The sequence below is a fragment of the Phyllobates terribilis genome, unplaced genomic scaffold (assembly GCF_046119375.1).
Source record: "Phyllobates terribilis strain yellow unplaced genomic scaffold, ASM4611937v1 Scaffold_74__1_contigs__length_7073193, whole genome shotgun sequence".
Classification (NCBI taxonomy): domain Eukaryota; kingdom Metazoa; phylum Chordata; class Amphibia; order Anura; family Dendrobatidae; genus Phyllobates; species Phyllobates terribilis.
In genome coordinates, this window is record NW_027362834.1 from 2,297,870 (window position 1) to 2,319,275 (window position 21,406).

The window sequence follows — 21,406 nt, forward strand, 5'->3', positions numbered from 1 at the left end:
GAACTAATTAAGGCGGGGGGGGTGGTGGAACGAGCAGCTGTCTACCCTTAGCAGGAGGGTTGCTGATTAATTACCTCTCCTGCTGCTGGCTGTCCAGCAGCAGACTGAAGGTGGCTGCTGCTGTGCGCAGGTATATAAAGGCTCAGAGCCTATTATGACACGCGCAGCCAGCGTTCCATTGCCACATTCCGTCTACTGCAGGCGGGATACCTGGATGGCTGAATGTCACTGAGAAGCTCACAGAGACCGCCATAAGCAACAGTTTAAAAGAATGCCACAGACTAATCAACCAAACTTTTTGGGTTGGTTTCTCTTTTATAGTCTGCAGGCATTAAATGAAAGAAGTCAGTGTTCCAGCAGAGGGAGACAACGTTTCAGAAAAGGCATTGTAGCAAACCAAAAAAGAAATTTTAAGCGCAGCAGAGTAACCAGCTCACATACCTGTTAGCTCAGGTGAGTTTAAAAGGCTGCTGTTGATAACAAGGGCATTTGCTAAATAGATGGTGTGTGTGCAACAATATACTGAAAGGTCAATTATATTGTGCAGCTTATCTCACCACCTGTAGTTATTTAGGTGAAAGCTCCAAAATGCTTGCCTAATATGTCTGTTTATCCAAAAGGAAGTATAGAGGGAGAGCTAGATAGATAGCATTGCATTACATTACATTACATGGCAATGCAATGCACAGTTGCTGAAGTTGAACCAAAATGAGCTTGTCATCTGACTTCTGCAACTTTTAACATGAAAAATCCAATGAGGAGAAGAAAAGCAAAGCCAAAGAGTCCATCCCAAAATCCGACAAACAAGCAAAATGAACAAAAAGCATTGAATTCAATTCTTTCTGATTTTAGAAACTGCATTAAAGAAGGGGTGCACCGGTCCTGGAGATACTGCAATACCAGGTCAATGCGTGGAGTGGACAGAGCAAGCTCTTTTTCCATCTCCCTGTTCTAAAAATCCATTTAATATATGGTCCCCAGATAGGGGACGTATCAGATATTAAACTGATAAGAACAGATACTACACTTGATCTTAGCCAAAAGGCCGAGAAGCGATAACCAGAATTGGTTTCCGACTACGGTGCCACCCAAGGATTCTGAAAAGTCCATTTGTGGAGATGGCCACCTGGACTCCCGTTAAGAAGACATGCTGTCAACCTCTAGATCCCTCACATGCCTGCACTTTTCGGCTTGCTGCTGCTGCAATCCACGCGTTTTAGATCTGCATAACTCCACCTCTTTTAGCACAGTACCCTCAACCCCCGGCTGTTCCCACCCGCCTCAACACCGTTGGAAGGGAGGAGAACCAATTAAGGCGGGGGGGGGGGTGGAACGAGCAGCTGTCTACCCTTAGCAGGAGGGTTGCTGATTAATTACCTCTCCTGCTGCTGCTGCTGCTGGCTGTCCAGCAGCAGACTGAAGGTGGCTGCTGCTGTGCGCAGGTATATAAAGGCTCAGAGCCTATTATTACACGCGCAGCCAGCGTTCCATTGCCACATTCCGTCTACTGCAGGCGGGATACCTGGATGGCTGAATGTCACTGAGAAGCTCACAGAGACCGCCATAAGCAACAGTTTAAAAGAATGCCACAGACTAATCAACCAAACTTTTTGGGTTGATTTCTGTTTTATAGTCTGCAGGCATTAAATGAAAGAAGTCAGTGTTCCAGCAGAGGGAGACAACGTTTCAGAAAAGGCATTGTAGCAAACCAAAAAAGAAATTTTAAGCGCAGCAGAGTAACCAGCTCACATACCTGTTAGCTCAGGTGAGTTTAAAAGGCTGCTGTTGATAACAAGGGCATTTGCTAAATAGATGGTGTGTGTGCAACAATATACTGAAAGGTCAATTATATTGTGCAGCTTATCTCACCACCTGTAGTTATTTAGGTGAAAGCTCCAAAATGCTTGCCTAATATGTCTGTTTATCCAAAAGGAAGTATAGAGGGAGAGCTAGATAGATAGCATTGCATTACATTACATTACATGGCAATGCAATGCACAGTTGCTGAAGTTGAACCAAAATGAGCTTGTCATCTGGCTTCTGCAACTTTTAACATGAAAAATCCTATGAGGAGAAGAAAAGCAAAGCCAAAGAGTCCATCCCAAAATCCGACAAACAAGCAAAATGAACAAAAAGCATTGAATTCAATTCTTTCTGATTTTAGAAACTGCATTAAAGAAGGGGTGCACCGGTCCTGGAGATACTGCAATACCAGGTCAATGCGTGGAGTGGACAGAGCAAGCTCTTTTTCCATCTCCCTGTTCTAAAAATCCATTTAATATATGGTCCCCAGATAGGGGACGTATCAGATATTAAACTGATAAGAACAGATACTACACTTGATCTTAGCCAAAAGGCCGAGAAGCGATAACCAGAATTGGTTTCCGACTACGGTGCCACCCAAGGATTCTGAAAAGTCCATTTGTGGAGATGGCCACCTGGACTCCCGTTAAGAAGACATGCTGTCAACCTTTAGATCCCTCACATGCCTGCACTTTTCGGCTTGCTGCTGCTGCAATCCACGCGTTTTAGATCTGCATAACTCCACCTCTTTTAGCACAGTACCCTCAACCCCCGGCTGTTCCCACCCGCCTCAACACCGTTGGAAGGGAGGAGAACCAATTAAGGCGGGGGGGGGGTGGAACGAGCAGCTGTCTACCCTTAGCAGGAGGGTTGCTGATTAATTACCTCTCCTGCTGCTGCTGCTGCTGGCTGTCCAGCAGCAGACTGAAGGTGGCTGCTGCTGTGCGCAGGTATATAAAGGCTCAGAGCCTATTATGACACGCGCAGCCAGCGTTCCATTGCCACATTCCGTCTACTGCAGGCGGGATACCTGGATGGCTGAATGTCACTGAGAAGCTCACAGAGACCGCCATAAGCAACAGTTTAAAAGAATGCCACAGACTAATCAACCAAACTTTTTGGGTTGGTTTCTCTTTTATAGTCTGCAGGCATTAAATGAAAGAAGTCAGTGTTCCAGCAGAGGGAGACAACGTTTCAGAAAAGGCATTGTAGCAAACCAAAAAAGAAATTTTAAGCGCAGCAGAGTAACCAGCTCACATACCTGTTAGCTCAGGTGAGTTTAAAAGGCTGCTGTTGATAACAAGGGCATTTGCTAAATAGATGGTGTGTGTGCAACAATATACTGAAAGGTCAATTATATTGTGCAGCTTATCTCACCACCTGTAGTTATTTAGGTGAAAGCTCCAAAATGCTTGCCTAATATGTCTGTTTATCCAAAAGGAAGTATAGAGGGAGAGCTAGATAGATAGCATTGCATTACATTACATTACATGGCAATGCAATGCACAGTTGCTGAAGTTGAACCAAAATGAGCTTGTCATCTGGCTTCTGCAACTTTTAACATGAAAAATCCTATGAGGAGAAGAAAAGCAAAGCCAAAGAGTCCATCCCAAAATCCGACAAACAAGCAAAATGAACAAAAAGCATTGAATTCAATTCTTTCTGATTTTAGAAACTGCATTAAAGAAGGGGTGCACCGGTCCTGGAGATACTGCAATACCAGGTCAATGCGTGGAGTGGACAGAGCAAGCTCTTTTTCCATCTCCCTGTTCTAAAAATCCATTTAATATATGGTCCCCAGATAGGGGACGTATCAGATATTAAACTGATAAGAACAGATACTACACTTGATCTTAGCCAAAAGGCCGAGAAGCGATAACCAGAATTGGTTTCCGACTACGGTGCCACCCAAGGATTCTGAAAAGTCCATTTGTGGAGATGGCCACCTGGACTCCCGTTAAGAAGACATGCTGTCAACCTTTAGATCCCTCACATGCCTGCACTTTTCGGCTTGCTGCTGCTGCAATCCACGCGTTTTAGATCTGCATAACTCCACCTCTTTTAGCACAGTACCCTCAACCCCCGGCTGTTCCCACCCGCCTCAACACCGTTGGAAGGGAGGAGAACCAATTAAGGCGGGGGGGGGGTGGAACGAGCAGCTGTCTACCCTTAGCAGGAGGGTTGCTGATTAATTACCTCTCCTGCTGCTGCTGCTGCTGGCTGTCCAGCAGCAGACTGAAGGTGGCTGCTGCTGTGCGCAGGTATATAAAGGCTCAGAGCCTATTATGACACGCGCAGCCAGCGTTCCATTGCCACATTCCGTCTACTGCAGGCGGGATACCTGGATGGCTGAATGTCACTGAGAAGCTCACAGAGACCGCCATAAGCAACAGTTTAAAAGAATGCCACAGACTAATCAACCAAACTTTTTGGGTTGGTTTCTCTTTTATAGTCTGCAGGCATTAAATGAAAGAAGTCAGTGTTCCAGCAGAGGGAGACAACGTTTCAGAAAAGGCATTGTAGCAAACCAAAAAAGAAATTTTAAGCGCAGCAGAGTAACCAGCTCACATACCTGTTAGCTCAGGTGAGTTTAAAAGGCTGCTGTTGATAACAAGGGCATTTGCTAAATAGATGGTGTGTGTGCAACAATATACTGAAAGGTCAATTATATTGTGCAGCTTATCTCACCACCTGTAGTTATTTAGGTGAAAGCTCCAAAATGCTTGCCTAATATGTCTGTTTATCCAAAAGGAAGTATAGAGGGAGAGCTAGATAGATAGCATTGCATTACATTACATTACATGGCAATGCAATGCACAGTTGCTGAAGTTGAACCAAAATGAGCTTGTCATCTGGCTTCTGCAACTTTCAACATGAAAAATCCAATGAGGAGAAGAAAAGCAAAGCCAAAGAGTCCATCCCAAAATCCGACAAACAAGCAAAATGAACAAAAAGCATTGAATTCAATTCTTTCTGATTTTAGAAACTGCATTAAAGAAGGGGTGCACCGGTCCTGGAGATACTGCAATACCAGGTCAATGCGTGGAGTGGACAGAGCAAGCTCTTTTTCCATCTCCCTGTTCTAAAAATCCATTTAATATATGGTCCCCAGATAGGGGACGTATCAGATATTTAACTGATAAGAACAGATACTACACTTGATCTTAGCCAAAAGGCCGAGAAGCGATAACCAGAATTGGTTTCCGACTACGGTGCCACCCAAGGATTCTGAAAAGTCCATTTGTGGAGATGGCCACCTGGACTCCCGTTAAGAAGACATGCTGTCAACCTCTAGATCCCTCACATGCCTGCACTTTTCGGCTTGCTGCTGCTGCAATCCACGCGTTTTAGATCTGCATAACTCCACCTCTTTTAGCACAGTACCCTCAACCCCCGGCTGTTCCCACCCGCCTCAACACCGTTGGAAGGGAGGAGAACCAATTAAGGCGGGGGGGGGGGGTGGAACGAGCAGCTGTCTACCCTTAGCAGGAGGGTTGCTGATTAATTACCTCTCCTGCTGCTGCTGCTGCTGGCTGTCCAGCAGCAGACTGAAGGTGGCTGCTGCTGTGCGCAGGTATATAAAGGCTCAGAGCCTATTATGACACGCGCAGCCAGCGTTCCATTGCCACATTCCGTCTACTGCAGGCGGGATACCTGGATGGCTGAATGTCACTGAGAAGCTCACAGAGACCGCCATAAGCAACAGTTTAAAAGAATGCCACAGACTAATCAACCAAACTTTTTGGGTTGGTTTCTCTTTTATAGTCTGCAGGCATTAAATGAAAGAAGTCAGTGTTCCAGCAGAGGGAGACAACGTTTCAGAAAAGGCATTGTAGCAAACCAAAAAAGAAATTTTAAGCGCAGCAGAGTAACCAGCTCACATACCTGTTAGCTCAGGTGAGTTTAAAAGGCTGCTGTTGATAACAAGGGCATTTGCTAAATAGATGGTGTGTGTGCAACAATATACTGAAAGGTCAATTATATTGTGCAGCTTATCTCACCACCTGTAGTTATTTAGGTGAAAGCTCCAAAATGCTTGCCTAATATGTCTGTTTATCCAAAAGGAAGTATAGAGGGAGAGCTAGATAGATAGCATTGCATTACATTACATTACATGGCAATGCAATGCACAGTTGCTGAAGTTGAACCAAAATGAGCTTGTCATCTGGCTTCTGCAACTTTCAACATGAAAAATCCAATGAGGAGAAGAAAAGCAAAGCCAAAGAGTCCATCCCAAAATCCGACAAACAAGCAAAATGAACAAAAAGCATTGAATTCAATTCTTTCTGATTTTAGAAACTGCATTAAAGAAGGGGTGCACCGGTCCTGGAGATACTGCAATACCAGGTCAATGCGTGGAGTGGACAGAGCAAGCTCTTTTTCCATCTCCCTGTTCTAAAAATCCATTTAATATATGGTCCCCAGATAGGGGACGTATCAGATATTAAACTGATAAGAACAGATACTACACTTGATCTTAGCCAAAAGGCCGAGAAGCGATAACCAGAATTGGTTTCCGACTACGGTGCCACCCAAGGATTCTGAAAAGTCCATTTGTGGAGATGGCCACCTGGACTCCCGTTAAGAAGACATGCTGTCAACCTCTAGATCCCTCACATGCCTGCACTTTTCGGCTTGCTGCTGCTGCAATCCACGCGTTTTAGATCTGCATAACTCCACCTCTTTTAGCACAGTACCCTCAACCCCCGGCTGTTCCCACCCGCCTCAACACCGTTGGAAGGGAGGAGAACCAATTAAGGCGGGGGGGGGGGGTGGAACGAGCAGCTGTCTACCCTTAGCAGGAGGGTTGCTGATTAATTACCTCTCCTGCTGCTGCTGCTGCTGGCTGTCCAGCAGCAGACTGAAGGTGGCTGCTGCTGTGCGCAGGTATATAAAGGCTCAGAGCCTATTATGACACGCGCAGCCAGCGTTCCATTGCCACATTCCGTCTACTGCAGGCGGGATACCTGGATGGCTGAATGTCACTGAGAAGCTCACAGAGACCGCCATAAGCAACAGTTTAAAAGAATGCCACCGACTAATCAACCAAACTTTTTGGGTTGGTTTCTCTTTTATAGTCTGCAGGCATTAAATGAAAGAAGTCAGTGTTCCAGCAGAGGGAGACAACGTTTCAGAAAAGGCATTGTAGCAAACCAAAAAAGAAATTTTAAGCGCAGCAGAGTAACCAGCTCACATACCTGTTAGCTCAGGTGAGTTTAAAAGGCTGCTGTTGATAACAAGGGCATTTGCTAAATAGATGGTGTGTGTGCAACAATATACTGAAAGGTCAATTATATTGTGCAGCTTATCTCACCACCTGTAGTTATTTAGGTGAAAGCTCCAAAATGCTTGCCTAATATGTCTGTTTATCCAAAAGGAAGTATAGAGGGAGAGCTAGATAGATAGCATTGCATTACATTACATTACATGGCAATGCAATGCACAGTTGCTGAAGTTGAACCAAAATGAGCTTGTCATCTGGCTTCTGCAACTTTTAACATGAAAAATCCAATGAGGAGAAGAAAAGCAAAGCCAAAGAGTCCATCCCAAAATCCGACAAACAAGCAAAATGAACAAAAAGCATTGAATTCAATTCTTTCTGATTTTAGAAACTGCATTAAAGAAGGGGTGCACCGGTCCTGGAGATACTGCAATACCAGGTCAATGCGTGGAGTGGACAGAGCAAGCTCTTTTTCCATCTCCCTGTTCTAAAAATCCATTTAATATATGGTCCCCAGATAGGGGACGTATCAGATATTAAACTGATAAGAACAGATACTACACTTGATCTTAGCCAAAAGGCCGAGAAGCGATAACCAGAATTGGTTTCCGACTACGGTGCCACCCAAGGATTCTGAAAAGTCCATTTGTGGAGATGGCCACCTGGACTCCCGTTAAGAAGACATGCTGTCAACCTCTAGATCCCTCACATGCCTGCACTTTTCGGCTTGCTGCTGCTGCAATCCACGCGTTTTAGATCTGCATAACTCCACCTCTTTTAGCACAGTACCCTCAACCCCCGGCTGTTCCCACCCGCCTCAACACCGTTGGAAGGGAGGAGAACCAATTAAGGCAGGGGGGGGGGGGTGGAACGAGCAGCTGTCTACCCTTAGCAGGAGGGTTGCTGATTAATTACCTCTCCTGCTGCTGCTGCTGCTGGCTGTCCAGCAGCAGACTGAAGGTGGCTGCTGCTGTGCGCAGGTATATAAAGGCTCAGAGCCTATTATGACACGCGCAGCCAGCGTTCCATTGCCACATTCCGTCTACTGCAGGCGGGATACCTGGATGGCTGAATGTCACTGAGAAGCTCACAGAGACCGCCATAAGCAACAGTTTAAAAGAATGCCACAGACTAATCAACCAAACTTTTTGGGTTGGTTTCTCTTTTATAGTCTGCAGGCATTAAATGAAAGAAGTCAGTGTTCCAGCAGAGGGAGACAACGTTTCAGAAAAGGCATTGTAGCAAACCAAAAAAGAAATTTTAAGCGCAGCAGAGTAACCAGCTCACATACCTGTTAGCTCAGGTGAGTTTAAAAGGCTGCTGTTGATAACAAGGGCATTTGCTAAATAGATGGTGTGTGTGCAACAATATACTGAAAGGTCAATTATATTGTGCAGCTTATCTCACCACCTGTAGTTATTTAGGTGAAAGCTCCAAAATGCTTGCCTAATATGTCTGTTTATCCAAAAGGAAGTATAGAGGGAGAGCTAGATAGATAGCATTGCATTACATTACATTACATGGCAATGCAATGCACAGTTGCTGAAGTTGAACCAAAATGAGCTTGTCATCTGGCTTCTGCAACTTTTAACATGAAAAATCCAATGAGGAGAAGAAAAGCAAAGCCAAAGAGTCCATCCCAAAATCCGACAAACAAGCAAAATGAACAAAAAGCATTGAATTCAATTCTTTCTGATTTTAGAAACTGCATTAAAGAAGGGGTGCACCGGTCCTGGAGATACTGCAATACCAGGTCAATGTGTGGAGTGGACAGAGCAAGCTCTTTTTCCATCTCCCTGTTCTAAAAATCCATTTAATATATGGTCCCCAGATAGGGGACGTATCAGATATTAAACTGATAAGAACAGATACTACACTTGATCTTAGCCAAAAGGCCGAGAAGCGATAACCAGAATTGGTTTCCGACTACGGTGCCACCCAAGGATTCTGAAAAGTCCATTTGTGGAGATGGCCACCTGGACTCCCGTTAAGAAGACATGCTGTCAACCTCTAGATCCCTCACATGCCTGCACTTTTCGGCTTGCTGCTGCTGCAATCCACGCGTTTTAGATCTGCATAACTCCACCTCTTTTAGCACAGTACCCTCAACCCCCGGCTGTTCCCACCCGCCTCAACACCGTTGGAAGGGAGGAGAACCAATTAAGGCGGGGGGGGGGGGGGGGTGGAACGAGCAGCTGTCTACCCTTAGCAGGAGGGTTGCTGATTAATTACCTCTCCTGCTGCTGCTGCTGCTGGCTGTCCAGCAGCAGACTGAAGGTGGCTGCTGCTGTGCGCAGGTATATAAAGGCTCAGAGCCTATTATGACACGCGCAGCCAGCGTTCCATTGCCACATTCCGTCTACTGCAGGCGGGATACCTGGATGGCTGAATGTCACTGAGAAGCTCACAGACCGCCATAAGCAACAGTTTAAAAGAATGCCACAGACTAATCAACCAAACTTTTTGGGTTGGTTTCTCTTTTATAGTCTGCAGGCATTAAATGAAAGAAGTCAGTGTTCCAGCAGAGGGAGACAACGTTTCAGAAAAGGCATTGTAGCAAACCAAAAAAGAAATTTTAAGCGCAGCAGAGTAACCAGCTCACATACCTGTTAGCTCAGGTGAGTTTAAAAGGCTGCTGTTGATAACAAGGGCATTTGCTAAATAGATGGTGTGTGTGCAACAATATACTGAAAGGTCAATTATATTGTGCAGCTTATCTCACCACCTGTAGTTATTTAGGTGAAAGCTCCAAAATGCTTGCCTAATATGTCTGTTTATCCAAAAGGAAGTATAGAGGGAGAGCTAGATAGATAGCATTGCATTACATTACATTACATGGCAATGCAATGCACAGTTGCTGAAGTTGAACCAAAATGAGCTTGTCATCTGGCTTCTGCAACTTTTAACATGAAAAATCCAATGAGGAGAAGAAAAGCAAAGCCAAAGAGTCCATCCCAAAATCCGACAAACAAGCAAAATGAACAAAAAGCATTGAATTCAATTCTTTCTGATTTTAGAAACTGCATTAAAGAAGGGGTGCACCGGTCCTGGAGATACTGCAATACCAGGTCAATGCGTGGAGTGGACAGAGCAAGCTCTTTTTCCATCTCCCTGTTCTAAAAATCCATTTAATATATGGTCCCCAGATAGGGGACGTATCAGATATTAAACTGATAAGAACAGATACTACACTTGATCTTAGCCAAAAGGCCGAGAAGCGATAACCAGAATTGGTTTCCGACTACGGTGCCACCCAAGGATTCTGAAAAGTCCATTTGTGGAGATGGCCACCTGGACTCCCGTTAAGAAGACATGCTGTCAACCTCTAGATCCCTCACATGCCTGCACTTTTCGGCTTGCTGCTGCTGCAATCCACGCGTTTTAGATCTGCATAACTCCACCTCTTTTAGCACAGTACCCTCAACCCCCGGCTGTTCCCACCCGCCTCAACACCGTTGGAAGGGAGGAGAACCAATTAAGGCGGGGGGGGGGGGGGTGGAACGAGCAGCTGTCTACCCTTAGCAGGAGGGTTGCTGATTAATTACCTCTCCTGCTGCTGCTGCTGCTGGCTGTCCAGCAGCAGACTGAAGGTGGCTGCTGCTGTGCGCAGGTATATAAAGGCTCAGAGCCTATTATGACACGCGCAGCCAGCGTTCCATTGCCACATTCCGTCTACTGCAGGCGGGATACCTGGATGGCTGAATGTCACTGAGAAGCTCACAGAGACCGCCATAAGCAACAGTTTAAAAGAATGCCACAGACTAATCAACCAAACTTTTTGGGTTGGTTTCTCTTTTATAGTCTGCAGGCATTAAATGAAAGAAGTCAGTGTTCCAGCAGAGGGAGACAATGTTTCAGAAAAGGCATTGTAGCAAACCAAAAAAGAAATTTTAAGCGCAGCAGAGTAACCAGCTCACATACCTGTTAGCTCAGGTGAGTTTAAAAGGCTGCTGTTGATAACAAGGGCATTTGCTAAATAGATGGTGTGTGTGCAACAATATACTGAAAGGTCAATTATATTGTGCAGCTTATCTCACCACCTGTAGTTATTTAGGTGAAAGCTCCAAAATGCTTGCCTAATATGTCTGTTTATCCAAAAGGAAGTATAGAGGGAGAGCTAGATAGATAGCATTGCATTACATTACATTACATGGCAATGCAATGCACAGTTGCTGAAGTTGAACCAAAATGAGCTTGTCATCTGGCTTCTGCAACTTTTAACATGAAAAATCCAATGAGGAGAAGAAAAGCAAAGCCAAAGAGTCCATCCCAAAATCCGACAAACAAGCAAAATGAACAAAAAGCATTGAATTCAATTCTTTCTGATTTTAGAAACTGCATTAAAGAAGGGGTGCACCGGTCCTGGAGATACTGCAATACCAGGTCAATGCGTGGAGTGGACAGAGCAAGCTCTTTTTCCATCTCCCTGTTCTAAAAATCCATTTAATATATGGTCCCCAGATAGGGGACGTATCAGATATTAAACTGATAAGAACAGATACTACACTTGATCTTAGCCAAAAGGCCGAGAAGCGATAACCAGAATTGGTTTCCGACTACGGTGCCACCCAAGGATTCTGAAAAGTCCATTTGTGGAGATGGCCACCTGGACTCCCGTTAAGAAGACATGCTGTCAACCTCTAGATCCCTCACATGCCTGCACTTTTCGGCTTGCTGCTGCTGCAATCCACGCGTTTTAGATCTGCATAACTCCACCTCTTTTAGCACAGTACCCTCAACCCCCGGCTGTTCCCACCCGCCTCAACACCGTTGGAAGGGAGGAGAACCAATTAAGGCAGGGGGGGGGGGGTGGAACGAGCAGCTGTCTACCCTTAGCAGGAGGGTTGCTGATTAATTACCTCTCCTGCTGCTGCTGCTGCTGGCTGTCCAGCAGCAGACTGAAGGTGGCTGCTGCTGTGCGCAGGTATATAAAGGCTCAGAGCCTATTATGACACGCGCAGCCAGCGTTCCATTGCCACATTCCGTCTACTGCAGGCGGGATACCTGGATGGCTGAATGTCACTGAGAAGCTCACAGAGACCGCCATAAGCAACAGTTTAAAAGAATGCCACAGACTAATCAACCAAACTTTTTGGGTTGGTTTCTCTTTTATAGTCTGCAGGCATTAAATGAAAGAAGTCAGTGTTCCAGCAGAGGGAGACAACGTTTCAGAAAAGGCATTGTAGCAAACCAAAAAAGAAATTTTAAGCGCAGCAGAGTAACCAGCTCACATACCTGTTAGCTCAGGTGAGTTTAAAAGGCTGCTGTTGATAACAAGGGCATTTGCTAAATAGATGGTGTGTGTGCAACAATATACTGAAAGGTCAATTATATTGTGCAGCTTATCTCACCACCTGTAGTTATTTAGGTGAAAGCTCCAAAATGCTTGCCTAATATGTCTGTTTATCCAAAAGGAAGTATAGAGGGAGAGCTAGATAGATAGCATTGCATTACATTACATTACATGGCAATGCAATGCACAGTTGCTGAAGTTGAACCAAAATGAGCTTGTCATCTGGCTTCTGCAACTTTTAACATGAAAAATCCAATGAGGAGAAGAAAAGCAAAGCCAAAGAGTCCATCCCAAAATCCGACAAACAAGCAAAATGAACAAAAAGCATTGAATTCAATTCTTTCTGATTTTAGAAACTGCATTAAAGAAGGGGTGCACCGGTCCTGGAGATACTGCAATACCAGGTCAATGTGTGGAGTGGACAGAGCAAGCTCTTTTTCCATCTCCCTGTTCTAAAAATCCATTTAATATATGGTCCCCAGATAGGGGACGTATCAGATATTAAACTGATAAGAACAGATACTACACTTGATCTTAGCCAAAAGGCCGAGAAGCGATAACCAGAATTGGTTTCCGACTACGGTGCCACCCAAGGATTCTGAAAAGTCCATTTGTGGAGATGGCCACCTGGACTCCCGTTAAGAAGACATGCTGTCAACCTCTAGATCCCTCACATGCCTGCACTTTTCGGCTTGCTGCTGCTGCAATCCACGCGTTTTAGATCTGCATAACTCCACCTCTTTTAGCACAGTACCCTCAACCCCCGGCTGTTCCCACCCGCCTCAACACCGTTGGAAGGGAGGAGAACCAATTAAGGCGGGGGGGGGGGGGGGGGTGGAACGAGCAGCTGTCTACCCTTAGCAGGAGGGTTGCTGATTAATTACCTCTCCTGCTGCTGCTGCTGCTGGCTGTCCAGCAGCAGACTGAAGGTGGCTGCTGCTGTGCGCAGGTATATAAAGGCTCAGAGCCTATTATGACACGCGCAGCCAGCGTTCCATTGCCACATTCCGTCTACTGCAGGCGGGATACCTGGATGGCTGAATGTCACTGAGAAGCTCACAGACCGCCATAAGCAACAGTTTAAAAGAATGCCACAGACTAATCAACCAAACTTTTTGGGTTGGTTTCTCTTTTATAGTCTGCAGGCATTAAATGAAAGAAGTCAGTGTTCCAGCAGAGGGAGACAACGTTTCAGAAAAGGCATTGTAGCAAACCAAAAAAGAAATTTTAAGCGCAGCAGAGTAACCAGCTCACATACCTGTTAGCTCAGGTGAGTTTAAAAGGCTGCTGTTGATAACAAGGGCATTTGCTAAATAGATGGTGTGTGTGCAACAATATACTGAAAGGTCAATTATATTGTGCAGCTTATCTCACCACCTGTAGTTATTTAGGTGAAAGCTCCAAAATGCTTGCCTAATATGTCTGTTTATCCAAAAGGAAGTATAGAGGGAGAGCTAGATAGATAGCATTGCATTACATTACATTACATGGCAATGCAATGCACAGTTGCTGAAGTTGAACCAAAATGAGCTTGTCATCTGGCTTCTGCAACTTTTAACATGAAAAATCCAATGAGGAGAAGAAAAGCAAAGCCAAAGAGTCCATCCCAAAATCCGACAAACAAGCAAAATGAACAAAAAGCATTGAATTCAATTCTTTCTGATTTTAGAAACTGCATTAAAGAAGGGGTGCACCGGTCCTGGAGATACTGCAATACCAGGTCAATGCGTGGAGTGGACAGAGCAAGCTCTTTTTCCATCTCCCTGTTCTAAAAATCCATTTAATATATGGTCCCCAGATAGGGGACGTATCAGATATTAAACTGATAAGAACAGATACTACACTTGATCTTAGCCAAAAGGCCGAGAAGCGATAACCAGAATTGGTTTCCGACTACGGTGCCACCCAAGGATTCTGAAAAGTCCATTTGTGGAGATGGCCACCTGGACTCCCGTTAAGAAGACATGCTGTCAACCTCTAGATCCCTCACATGCCTGCACTTTTCGGCTTGCTGCTGCTGCAATCCACGCGTTTTAGATCTGCATAACTCCACCTCTTTTAGCACAGTACCCTCAACCCCCGGCTGTTCCCACCCGCCTCAACACCGTTGGAAGGGAGGAGAACCAATTAAGGCGGGGGGGGGGGGGGTGGAACGAGCAGCTGTCTACCCTTAGCAGGAGGGTTGCTGATTAATTACCTCTCCTGCTGCTGCTGCTGCTGGCTGTCCAGCAGCAGACTGAAGGTGGCTGCTGCTGTGCGCAGGTATATAAAGGCTCAGAGCCTATTATGACACGCGCAGCCAGCGTTCCATTGCCACATTCCGTCTACTGCAGGCGGGATACCTGGATGGCTGAATGTCACTGAGAAGCTCACAGAGACCGCCATAAGCAACAGTTTAAAAGAATGCCACAGACTAATCAACCAAACTTTTTGGGTTGGTTTCTCTTTTATAGTCTGCAGGCATTAAATGAAAGAAGTCAGTGTTCCAGCAGAGGGAGACAACGTTTCAGAAAAGGCATTGTAGCAAACCAAAAAAGAAATTTTAAGCGCAGCAGAGTAACCAGCTCACATACCTGTTAGCTCAGGTGAGTTTAAAAGGCTGCTGTTGATAACAAGGGCATTTGCTAAATAGATGGTGTGTGTGCAACAATATACTGAAAGGTCAATTATATTGTGCAGCTTATCTCACCACCTGTAGTTATTTAGGTGAAAGCTCCAAAATGCTTGCCTAATATGTCTGTTTATCCAAAAGGAAGTATAGAGGGAGAGCTAGATAGATAGCATTGCATTACATTACATTACATGGCAATGCAATGCACAGTTGCTGAAGTTGAACCAAAATGAGCTTGTCATCTGGCTTCTGCAACTTTTAACATGAAAAATCCAATGAGGAGAAGAAAAGCAAAGCCAAAGAGTCCATCCCAAAATCCGACAAACAAGCAAAATGAACAAAAAGCATTGAATTCAATTCTTTCTGATTTTAGAAACTGCATTAAAGAAGGGGTGCACCGGTCCTGGAGATACTGCAATACCAGGTCAATGCGTGGAGTGGACAGAGCAAGCTCTTTTTCCATCTCCCTGTTCTAAAAATCCATTTAATATATGGTCCCCAGATAGGGGACGTATCAGATATTAAACTGATAAGAACAGATACTACACTTGATCTTAGCCAAAAGGCCGAGAAGCGATAACCAGAATTGGTTTCCGACTACGGTGCCACCCAAGGATTCTGAAAAGTCCATTTGTGGAGATGGCCACCTGGACTCCCGTTAAGAAGACATGCTGTCAACCTCTAGATCCCTCACATGCCTGCACTTTTCGGCTTGCTGCTGCTGCAATCCACGCGTTTTAGATCTGCATAACTCCACCTCTTTTAGCACAGTACCCTCAACCCCCGGCTGTTCCCACCCGCCTCAACACCGTTGGAAGGGAGGAGAACCAATTAAGGCGGGGGGGGGGGTGGAACGAGCAGCTGTCTACCCTTAGCAGGAGGGTTGCTGATTAATTACCTCTCCTGCTGCTGCTGCTGCTGGCTGTCCAGCAGCAGACTGAAGGTGGCTGCTGCTGTGCGCAGGTATATAAAGGCTCAGAGCCTATTATGACACGCGCAGCCAGCGTTCCATTGCCACATTCCGTCTACTGCAGGCGGGATACCTGGATGGCTGAATGTCACTGAGAAGCTCACAGAGACCGCCATAAGCAACAGTTTAAAAGAATGCCACAGACTAATCAACCAAACTTTTTGGGTTGGTTTCTCTTTTATAGTCTGCAGGCATTAAATGAAAGAAGTCAGTGTTCCAGCAGAGGGAGACAACGTTTCAGAAAAGGCATTGTAGCAAACCAAAAAAGAAATTTTAAGCGCAGCAGAGTAACCAGCTCACATACCTGTTAGCTCAGGTGAGTTTAAAAGGCTGCTGTTGATAACAAGGGCATTTGCTAAATACATGGTGTGTGTGCAACAATATACTGAAAGGTCAATTATATTGTGCAGCTTATCTCACCACCTGTAGTTATTTAGGTGAAAGCTCCAAAATGCTTGCCTAATATGTCTGTTTATCCAAAAGGAAGTATAGAGGGAGAGCTAGATAGATAGCATTGCATTACATTACATTACATGGCAATGCAATGCACAGTTGCTGAAGTTGAACCAAAATGAGCTTGTCATCTGGCTTCTGCAACTTTTAACATGAAAAATCCAATGAGGAGAAGAAAAGCAAAGCCAAAGAGTCCATCCCAAAATCCGACAAACAAGCAAAATGAACAAAAAGCATTGAATTCAATTCTTTCTGATTTTAGAAACTGCATTAAAGAAGGGGTGCACCGGTCCTGGAGATACTGCAATACCAGGTCAATGCGTGGAGTGGACAGAGCAAGCTCTTTTTCCATCTCCCTGTTCTAAAAATCCATTTAATATATGGTCCCCAGATAGGGGACGTATCAGATATTAAACTGATAAGAACAGATACTACACTTGATCTTAGCCAAAAGGCCGAGAAGCGATAACCAGAATTGGTTTCCAACTACGGTGCCACCCAAGGATTCTGAAAAGTCCATTTGTGGAGATGGCCACCTGGACTCCCGTTAAGAAGACATGCTGTCAACCTCTAGATCCCTCACATGCCTGCACTTTTCGGCTTGCTGCTGCTGCAATCCACGCGTTTTAGATCTGCATAACTCCACCTCTTTTAGCACAGTACCCTCAACCCCCGGCTGTTCCCACCCGCCTCAACACCGTTGGAAGGGAGGAGAACCAATTAAGGCGGGGGGGGGGGGTGGAACGAGCAGCTGTCTACCCTTAGCAGGAGGGTTGCTGATTAATTACCTCTACTGCTGCTGCTGCTGCTGGCTGTCCAGCAGCAGACTGAAGGTGGCTGCTGCTGTGCGCAGGTATATAAAGGCTCAGAGCCTATTATGACACGCGCAGCCAGCGTTCCATTGCCACATTCCGTCTACTGCAGGCGGGATACCTGGATGGCTGAATGTCACTGAGAAGCTCACAGAGACCGCCATAAGCAACAGTTTAAAAGAATGCCACAGACTAATCAACCAAACTTTTTGGGTTGGTTTCTCTTTTATAGTCTGCAGGCATTAAATGAAAGAAGTCAGTGTTTCAGCAGAGGGAGACAATGTTTCAGAAAAGGCATTGTAGCAAACCAAAAAAGAAATTTTAAGCGCAGCAGAGTAACCAGCTCACATACCTGTTAGCTCAGGTGAGTTTAAAAGGCTGCTGTTGATAACAAGGGCATTTGCTAAATAGATGGTGTGTGTGCAACAATATACTGAAAGGTCAATTATATTGTGCAGCTTATCTCACCACCTGTAGTTATTTAGGTGAAAGCTCCAAAATGCTTGCCTAATATGTCTGTTTATCCAAAAGGAAGTATAGAGGGAGAGCTAGATAGATAGCATTGCATTACATTACATTACATGGCAATGCAATGCACAGTTGCTGAAGTTGAACCAAAATGAGCTTGTCATCTGGCTTCTGCAACTTTTAACATGAAAAATCCAATGAGGAGAAGAAAAGCAAAGCCAAAGAGTCCATCCCAAAATCCGACAAACAAGCAAAATGAACAAAAAGCATTGAATTCAATTCTTTCTGATTTTAGAAACTGCATTAAAGAAGGGGTGCACCGGTCCTGGAGATACTGCAATACCAGGTCAATGCGTGGAGTGGACAGAGCAAGCTCTTTTTCCATCTCCCTGTTCTAAAAATCCATTTAATATATGGTCCCCAGATAGGGGACGTATCAGATATTAAACTGATAAGAACAGATCAGGTTTCAACATATTTTATTATGTGCGTAAAAGATGGTTTACAATCAAAAACAACAACACAAACAGTACATTATTAAAACACAGAATTCCACCCATAAAAACCCCATATACGATTAGCATCCCTCCTCCGAATACATTTGACATCCCTCAAGTAATAAATATACATCTGGCTAAAAGCGATTTTAAGACAATCCTTCACAGAAATAGCATCACGTTTAAAAAGTAAAATATTGCGTGCCTTCCAAAGGGCGTCTTTAAAACAGTTAATCATACACCAACATATACAATACTGTTGAGGGGTCGGACATTTAAAAAGGCCATATAAAACATATTCATGGTTAAAATCTCTTAAACCGCAAGTCCATTTTAAAAGAATCCCAACTTTGTGCCAAAGTTCCTGTGCAAATGGGCAATTCCACATAAGGTGCAAGGTGGTTTCGTCATAAACACATGAGTCTCTGGGGCATTTTGCTCTGGCCACCAGGCCTCTCCTGTGTTGAAACTCTCTGGTGGGGAGGCACTGGTGGACCACCATCCATGCAATATCCTTATGTCCATTTGCTAAGAATTTCCCGAAGACATTCTTCCAAACTTGCTTCGATCTCTCTTCTGAGAAATTTACTATGGGGGTCACATCTTCATTCCTCCTCAGAAAAGATAAAAGCTTCTTGCGGTCTTTAAAAATGTCCATATTAAAATCACCAAGGCTATAAAATCGAACAGTCTTTTCTAAGATTGCTTGGTGTTTGGGGGGGCATAGTAAAACAGGGGAATTCAACGACAACTTAAACCATCTTTTAAAAATCATCCCACAAGTATATTTTAAAAAATAACTTAGCGCACTATTACCATTAAAATGTTTGAAACAAAAGCAGAAATAATTTAAATACAAATAAATATGTAAATCGGGGACATCCCTTCCGCCGTTCATTTTATTCTTCCTCATTATTTCTCGCCTTAATTTTTCCATTTTGGAGTTCCATAAAAACATAAAGATCATCCTAGTCATTTTTTTAATTAAAACATCAGAGGGGGGGTACACCATAGCTATATACAGTATGAGGGGTAACAACACTGATTTTATAATTAAAATTTTCCCCTCCATTGTTAGGGACCTCAAACCCCAAAATGATATTTTCTTTGACATTTTTTCTATGACATTCTCCCAGCTTTGAGTTCCCACATTCTCCTCGTTAAAAACAACTCCAAGAATTTTTACATTGTCTCGTTTTATAGTGAGCTGCGGGAGTTGGGCGGTGTCCCAGGATCCCAAAGTCAGACATTCAGATTTATTTAAATTAAGTTTAAAACCGGATGCCTGGGAAAAAAAATCAATGCGCAACACCGCCCTCCGGAGGGAAGCAGGGTCCACGCACACAACCGTCACGTCATCCATGTAGCCAAAGACTCTCACATCACTGCCACCTCCGCCAGGAACAGGAACCCCTCTAATCACTTTGTCTTTTCTTATTGCGCTCAGCAGGGGCTCCATGGCGCAGATGAACAGGATGGGCGACAAGGGGCATCCCTGCTTCACTCCGGACTCAAGGGGAACTCCATCTGTTAAAAAGCCATTAAGAGAAATTTGACTAAAACAATTTTTATATAAAATCTTAATACAATTTAAAAGCATATTAGGGATACCCATTCTTTTTAAAACTCTAAAAAGAAATCTATGAGAGACTCTATCGAAAGCTTTTTCAAAATCTAGGGCTAAAAGAGCTACATTTTGACCCCGGTCTCTGGAATACCAAATTACATCCCTTAATACGTTTAAAACCTCTGAAATACTTCTGCCTGGTACACTACATACCTGCTCAGGCCGGATCAGTTTGGCAATGACACTCCTGAGCCGGTCAGCAACCACCTTAGCAAGTACCTTGTAATCAACATTTAGGAGAGTTATGGGTCTCCAATTCGCTAGAGTACTGCGGTCACCTTTTTTATATATCAAAGACACCACTCCTCTCCTCCACGAAAATGGCAACTGTTCAGAAATAAAAACTTCTTTAAAAAGCATAAAAAGGTCCTCTTTTAAAATGTCCCAAAAAGTAAGGTAAAATTCTACAGGTAGTCCGTCACACCCAGGTGCTTTACCCTTAGAGAAACTTTTAAAAACATAAAATAATTCCTCTAAAACAATATCGCGTTCTAAAAACTCCTGGTCTGTAAAATTTAACTTAAAATCGAGATCATTAAGAGCATCAGATAAAAAGGACTCATCTATACACTTTTTACTAAAAAGATGCTTATAAAAGTTAAAAGTAGCATTCAACATTCCCTGCATAGATGTTTCACCCTCTAGATTTGTGATCACTTCTCTTTTATCCATGACTTTTTTGAAGAAGAAGCGAGAGCACTTCTCCCCCTCCTCCAAGTGCTGCACTCTAGAGTTAAAAATAATTTCTTTCCCCTTTGTGTCTATGCAGTTCTGAATTTCAGTTTTTAGGCTAGCAATATCATCTCCCACCTCCACCCCTAGCTCTTTGAATTTAAAAAGTGTTTGCAGTTTGGTGTTAAGATCACTAAAACATCTTTTTTTCTCTCTAGCTTTACGTCTCCCTGCTTTTATAAAAAACATTCTGACTTTTTTTTTCAAATTTTCCCACCAGGTTACCATAGGGGCATCAGAAGGTTTTTGTCGTCGCCAGGCTTGATAGGCTTTACCAAAGTCTTGTCGAATCAGAGGGTCCTCCAGCAGGTAAGTACTTAGACGCCAGAGGCCCCTGTTGACCCTCTGTTCATCCCGGTATTCTAGATGCACCTCCAAGCCCTTATGGTCAGAAAATATATTTGATGTTAAAACACATTTTACAGGGTTAAAATCATCTGATAGGAAAATAAAATCGATCCTGGAGGACACCCCTCTTCCGGACCACGTATAACCAGGGTCCGTCGGCAGGAGTGACCTCCACGCATCGCATAATTTAAAATCAGTTATAAAATCTTTCAATAGATGACATGACTTATCCAATTTGCGTAAAGGGTCACCCCCTGCTCGTTGTTCACTAGCACAAAGACAATTAAAATCACCCCCTACGATCAGGGGAGATGACCCAGTACAGTACAATGGCAATATCCCAAATAAATTAATTCTCTCTTGCTTATCAGGGGGAGCATAAATATTCATTACACGTAGGGTAAAACCATTAAATTTAAAATGCACTAAAACCACTCTGCCTGGTACTATTTCTGTGACAGCATTTATAGTAATATTTCTCCCACGACAGAGGAAGCCCACCCCCGCTGACTTGTTGTCATTGGAGCCAGACCAGATGGAGGGCCCCAGTCTCCAATCTGTCTTGATATCA

At 44.2% G+C, this 21,406-nt stretch overlaps 14 non-coding genes across 14 annotated transcripts; all 14 read right to left on the reverse strand.

Moving 5' to 3' along the window:
• Nucleotides 1-866: 866 nt before the first annotated feature.
• LOC141194781 (U2 spliceosomal RNA) lies at nt 867-1,057 on the reverse strand. The gene has a single exon (XR_012267401.1). It is a non-coding gene; the product is annotated as a U2 spliceosomal RNA (small nuclear RNA).
• Nucleotides 1,058-2,178: 1,121 nt separating this feature from the next.
• On the reverse strand, nt 2,179-2,369 carry LOC141194782 (U2 spliceosomal RNA). The gene has a single exon (XR_012267402.1). It is a non-coding gene; the product is annotated as a U2 spliceosomal RNA (small nuclear RNA).
• Nucleotides 2,370-3,489: 1,120 nt separating this feature from the next.
• Nucleotides 3,490-3,680, reverse strand: LOC141194783 (U2 spliceosomal RNA). Its single transcript, XR_012267403.1, has one exon. It is a non-coding gene; the product is annotated as a U2 spliceosomal RNA (small nuclear RNA).
• A 1,120-nt stretch (nt 3,681-4,800) lies between these two features.
• LOC141196074 (U2 spliceosomal RNA) lies at nt 4,801-4,991 on the reverse strand. The gene has a single exon (XR_012268640.1). It is a non-coding gene; the product is annotated as a U2 spliceosomal RNA (small nuclear RNA).
• A 1,122-nt stretch (nt 4,992-6,113) lies between these two features.
• Nucleotides 6,114-6,304, reverse strand: LOC141194784 (U2 spliceosomal RNA). Its single transcript, XR_012267404.1, has one exon. It is a non-coding gene; the product is annotated as a U2 spliceosomal RNA (small nuclear RNA).
• Nucleotides 6,305-7,426: 1,122 nt separating this feature from the next.
• Nucleotides 7,427-7,617, reverse strand: LOC141194786 (U2 spliceosomal RNA). The gene has a single exon (XR_012267406.1). It is a non-coding gene; the product is annotated as a U2 spliceosomal RNA (small nuclear RNA).
• A 1,123-nt stretch (nt 7,618-8,740) lies between these two features.
• On the reverse strand, nt 8,741-8,931 carry LOC141195953 (U2 spliceosomal RNA). The gene has a single exon (XR_012268524.1). It is a non-coding gene; the product is annotated as a U2 spliceosomal RNA (small nuclear RNA).
• A 1,124-nt stretch (nt 8,932-10,055) lies between these two features.
• On the reverse strand, nt 10,056-10,246 carry LOC141194787 (U2 spliceosomal RNA). The gene has a single exon (XR_012267407.1). It is a non-coding gene; the product is annotated as a U2 spliceosomal RNA (small nuclear RNA).
• A 1,124-nt stretch (nt 10,247-11,370) lies between these two features.
• On the reverse strand, nt 11,371-11,561 carry LOC141194788 (U2 spliceosomal RNA). The gene has a single exon (XR_012267408.1). It is a non-coding gene; the product is annotated as a U2 spliceosomal RNA (small nuclear RNA).
• Nucleotides 11,562-12,684: 1,123 nt separating this feature from the next.
• Nucleotides 12,685-12,875, reverse strand: LOC141195954 (U2 spliceosomal RNA). The gene has a single exon (XR_012268525.1). It is a non-coding gene; the product is annotated as a U2 spliceosomal RNA (small nuclear RNA).
• A 1,125-nt stretch (nt 12,876-14,000) lies between these two features.
• LOC141194789 (U2 spliceosomal RNA) lies at nt 14,001-14,191 on the reverse strand. The gene has a single exon (XR_012267409.1). It is a non-coding gene; the product is annotated as a U2 spliceosomal RNA (small nuclear RNA).
• A 1,124-nt stretch (nt 14,192-15,315) lies between these two features.
• Nucleotides 15,316-15,506, reverse strand: LOC141194790 (U2 spliceosomal RNA). The gene has a single exon (XR_012267410.1). It is a non-coding gene; the product is annotated as a U2 spliceosomal RNA (small nuclear RNA).
• Nucleotides 15,507-16,627: 1,121 nt separating this feature from the next.
• On the reverse strand, nt 16,628-16,818 carry LOC141194791 (U2 spliceosomal RNA). Its single transcript, XR_012267411.1, has one exon. It is a non-coding gene; the product is annotated as a U2 spliceosomal RNA (small nuclear RNA).
• Nucleotides 16,819-17,940: 1,122 nt separating this feature from the next.
• On the reverse strand, nt 17,941-18,130 carry LOC141196347 (U2 spliceosomal RNA). The gene has a single exon (XR_012268891.1). It is a non-coding gene; the product is annotated as a U2 spliceosomal RNA (small nuclear RNA).
• Nucleotides 18,131-21,406: the final 3,276 nt, after the last annotated feature.